Below are 4,932 nucleotides of genomic sequence, written 5' to 3'. Positions count from 1 at the left end.
TGTGGTGGTGGTGTTACCAGGTCATTTCAATATAATGAGCTGTTGAACACAGCAAAGGCTTGTTGTCCAAACACTTTCGGTGCTCATTATAGTTCATCACTTTTATCGTTTGTGGGCCAGAGAATGTCTCAGACCTTGGTAGATAACACTCCTCTGCTTAACTCATGGGGAAGATCTGAGGATGGGAATACATGTGATGAAAACACATAACAATCCCCGGTGGGCAATCTTCATATCTAAGCACGTTGCAGTATGCCCTGCATGAAAACAACATAAGTGGGAAAGCATCATTATGCTCTGACAGCTCAAACCTAACAGAGACAAAACTGACAAGTTATCTGAAGCAACTTTCAGTCGGAAGTATTTTATTTCAAAATAAAAATTGCAATACTTGACCTTAAATTTGAAACACTGTTTTCTATCAGTGAGCCAGCCTTCTTGTGTAGCTTCGCACATATGTAAAGCAAATGTGGCTTAGAGAGAGAGAAATATTACGAGGATTTATCTGGATTTATGCATAAATTGTTCCTAATGTTTGCATTTATATGTGTACATTCAGCAAATGCTGGTACTGCATGTGAAGAGCTCACCCAAAAAGGAATACTTTCAGCATTTATTCACCTTCATGTCACTCCAAACCTGTATGACTTTCTTTCTCATGCGAAAATAAAAAATGATATGACATTTTCTACTATACATTGAAAATCACTGGGTTCCAATGAATAATATGGACCAAAAAATGAAAACAAAACAACAACAGCAAAACACTAAACATCTTATTTCTTATTTCGTGTTCCACATAAATAAGAAAGTCATAGGTTTGCAAGTAAATGATGTGAAATATTATTACTTTTGGTGAACTTTCCCTCTAAGGCAAGGATTCTAAAACTATTTTTTTGTCAGCTTTTGACCTAAAACCTCCTGAGATTTATAGATTTATTTCAGTAATTTATTTTCAGGTTCTTGGTTTTGGTTCTTGGTTTTGATTTTGTTCTGTTCTGTCTCCCTTTCATGACTTGCTCAGCTACTGTTTCCATTATCATGTTCTGTTAATTATCTCATTATAGTTCTCCTTGTTATTTAAGCTTGGTGTTTCCCGAGTTCTTTGTTCGGTTTGTGATTTCTCCTTTGTTTTCTGAGTTGGATTATTGAATTAAAGACTGTTTCCTTGAATCCTTTGTCTGTGTGCATTGTTTACTATAACCAAGTATGACATTTAAATAATATTTCAACAACACATTTGCATGTTTACATTGTCAGATGTTGGTTAAGGGTCACACGACATACAGGTCAACATACAATATTAAACTAAATAAAACCCAACCAGTAATGTTTTTTTTTTTGTGTGTGTGTCTTTATTGGACACACTGTAAACATTCATAATGCAGCATGAGATGGATTTAATAACTGGTTAAACCCCCTTTGGCACCAATAACCTCCACCAAAAGTGTGACGTAATTGCAGTGGTCAGGAAGAGTTTTGCACCATTTTTATAAAACTGTTTAATTTCAGCAATATTCTTGAGATGTCTGGTGTGAAACACTCTCTTGAGCTCATGCCAAAGCATCAGGACTGCGACTGGACCTCTCCGAACGATTCTGATTCACTCCTGTTCTTTGGGTTGTTGTCCTGTTGCATCACCCAACAGATGGCCTTGCATTCTCTCTGGAACATCGTCTCTCTGGGTCGGTGTGAAAGCCAGTTGAATTTGTCAGTTTGATGGTGATGTCAAACTGTTCTCAAAGCTCAAATGTGTGACATTACGCTGCTGGGGAACAGTGATTAACCATCACAAATATGTTTCCAGTACATTTCAAGTGGTTTAAGCAGAGTGTGTTTGTTGTTGTGACCAATTTATGTAGAAATTCTGGTGAATCCAGTGAGTATTCCTCCAAATACATCTATATACCCACCATATGTGAAGTCATTCGAAAGGTAAATACAGTACATCTGTTTGTTAAAATCACTGTAAATGTGCTCGTCAGTATGCTCACTTTATATTTGCTGTGAGCAGTATCTACACTGACCTTTTCAAAGTCCATAAAATCATGCAAACAATTTCTCAACACACACATGTGGATGTGAATAATAATTTGCTTCTCACAGACACTCTCCTCTGCTGCTGTCTGGCCTCTACAAATTAAAAGCTCTAGATGGTTTAAGGTCTCCATTAATGAGCAATGATTGCACACTCGGCTGCTCTGAAATATTTCCTAAATTTTCTAATTTCATATTTTTCTTCCGAAAGGTTACCGCTGACATGTTGACAGTTTAACTGATGTGGCTGTCATTCGTTCCTGAATTCATATGACCTTTTACTGCATACACAGCAAAAAACACTGCATTTCTCTTTTGAATCAAATGAAAATGTTGTCTGAGGTAATCTACTCAATGTGTCCTTGCAGAAAACTACCAAAATGGTCCAAAATGTAGCACTAAAACAGGTTTACAGAAATTTAATAAATTCCAGTCTTTTTCCTGAAATACATGCTATTTACCAAAAACATAAGAACCAAAAAACTTAAACTAGACAAGCTAAAGTCAATGTACTAATGTAGATCATATCATTTATTTGCACTGTAAAAAATTACTGATGCAAAAAGTTGTACAAATGAGGAAATAAATGTTGGCTCAACATAATGGTTGTGTCAAAAAAGAAAAATATGTTTGGTCAATGATTGCATGATTTCCATGACTGTACTACAAAATGTTCATCAAGAGAAAATAAATAATTGTGTTGACAGAACTTTTAACGTTGCACAAAAAATATTATGTTGGCCGAGCAAGAGGGAACAGCGTCAATCATCTGAGCATGCGCAAAGGAGTTCTACCAGGCGCCTCCTGGAATTTCCCCCACCACGAGTCACGACATTGCAGTGGTGAGTGCTTTGTGCTGCGAGGTAATGAGCAAATTTAGGTTAAGAATATATCTACTGTCTATCAACAAAGTTTGAAATAGCTTTATTGTGAGTACCTAGTGATTAGCAGTGCTGGAAAATCAAATGTTTAACTCATAAAGCTTAGCATTCCTTTCCAACTGGCATGTGATTTTAACGTTGACCCTAACGGTTATGTTCCAGTTTAATATTTTTAATGGTCAATATTTTCAAATTCCATTTGCATTTTGGCTTATGATATGTATGATAATTGACTGTAACAAACAGCTAGGCTTGACAACTTGCACTTTTGCTATTACAGAGTGACTGATAATTTAGGCTAACATTAGTTCTAACAGTTAGTTGGCATTCAAAACACGTGTGCCTTCGTGTTAGCAGCTAGTACTTTGCACAAAGCCTCCTTTTGCAAGAGTAAAATAACATTTCAGTCCGATAAAAATAAATAAATAAATAAAAAGTTGTGCTAACACGAAAACGAATAGCTGCTAATGTTACCAGAATTGTAAGCTGTTTAACGTGATCAGTTTGCCAACGGTTAACGTTAAGCATTACATGTTTCCGTTTAATATTTTTAATGGTCAATATTTTCAAATTCCATTTGCATTTTGTACTGACATTCTTCTAAATATCTTACTTTCTGTTCAGCAGAAGAAAGAAATTCATACAGGTTTGAAACAACATGAGGGTGAGTATATGATGAAAGAACTTTCATTTTTCGGTGGAGTATCTCTTTAAGGGATCTGCAGACTTGCTGCACTTGTTAGCTGATTATCCCTCGCAGATTGTAATCTTAATGTATTTCAGGTAACTATTTCATGAAGTTGGTTGTAATGAAGCCCAATGGTGAAAAGAGTAGTTGATCCTAAACTGTTGGTAGAGTAGATGTGTAACCTCTTTGTTAATTTAGTGACTTAATAATGTCTTATTGATGACCTGTCTTTTTGGCAGACCACAGATCTAACTACTTATAGAAGGTCTGCTGTTCTTCATGGTCTTCCCCTGTACTTGAGAGAGCCAGCTTAAATTTCAAAGACTATTTAGGTAATTAATTTGAATATCTTTATTATGGAATTACTGTTTGTGATGCAGTAGTGATTGCATAAGACATTATGCTTTCAGTCTGAAACTAAAAGTCATTTATTGTGTTTCACAGGATACTGAGGCACTGGGGCCACACACAAAGGCCATGAAAATGGGGATCCTGGAAGTGACTGACAGTTCTACAAACTCAGGACCATATCCCACAGTGGTCAATGTGGCTGTAGTACTGGAGGAGGAAGTTGTCATGTTTTACTGAATTTCATTTTGTAAAGCAGATATTTGTTTTTCCAGTACAGCTATTGACTAAGAGTGATATGTCATGCTTTCTTGAACTCTCAGATCTTGTTTTGGCACTGGTTGAATACTTGTGTAATATTTTACTTGAGCCTAACAGGCAAGTTCATATGTATTTAAATAAATACATAAAATGTTCTTTATCAAAGCATAGTGTGTAATTTATTTGAAATAATGAAAAATAGACTATTTTGACCAACATTAATGAAAAATAGACTTATTGGCCAACATTAAATATTTAATACAACATTTTATTTCAATTTGAGTCTGCTTGTTGACCCAACAAGCTATGTTTAGTCAACAGAAAATATTTAATTGACACAACATTCTATTTCAAGTTCAGTCTACATGCAGGGGTAGTCAGCACAACACAAAAAAGTTGGTTTCCGCAACTTAAATTGGGCCAACTAAAAATTTTAGGTGCAACGGGTCACTAGAAATTTTTATGTTGGAGAGGCATATATTTTTTTACAGTGTGGTATCATATAAGTGGTTCTTGTTTTCTTCAGAATCGAACTTCTACACACTGGATATCAAGTTAAAGAAAATAAATAAATTTGTGTTTTGAAGGAATTGGTCAAATTAATTATTTAATAATAATAACAGCCACTTGTCGCCATCTACTGGCTGAACTACAGTATGTAACCTGTCCAATCAAATCCGATAACCTGAACTAACTGTAGAATAACATTGATGCAGA

General features: G+C 35.4%; 1 long non-coding RNA gene across 4 annotated transcripts; it reads left to right on the top strand.

The window, feature by feature from the left end:
• Positions 1 to 2,584: 2,584 nt before the first annotated feature.
• LOC109052642 lies at positions 2,585 to 4,375 on the top strand. Of its 4 annotated transcripts, none has more exons than XR_006156999.1 (4): positions 2,585 to 2,879; positions 3,543 to 3,582; positions 3,846 to 3,938; positions 4,051 to 4,375. It is a non-coding gene; the product is annotated as an uncharacterized LOC109052642 (long non-coding RNA). The 4 variants fall into 4 exon arrangements; XR_006157001.1 differs by having other exon boundaries at positions 2,842 to 2,879; positions 3,546 to 3,582; XR_006157003.1 differs by having other exon boundaries at positions 2,842 to 2,900; positions 3,546 to 3,582.
• The last annotated feature ends 557 nt before the right edge of the window (positions 4,376 to 4,932 follow it).

This window comes from Cyprinus carpio, chromosome B18 (assembly GCF_018340385.1).
Source record: "Cyprinus carpio isolate SPL01 chromosome B18, ASM1834038v1, whole genome shotgun sequence".
In the NCBI taxonomy this organism is placed as follows: Eukaryota; Metazoa; Chordata; class Actinopteri; order Cypriniformes; family Cyprinidae; genus Cyprinus; species Cyprinus carpio.
Note: the sequence above shows the minus strand (reverse complement) of the source record. Positions and strands in the feature narration are given on the sequence as shown.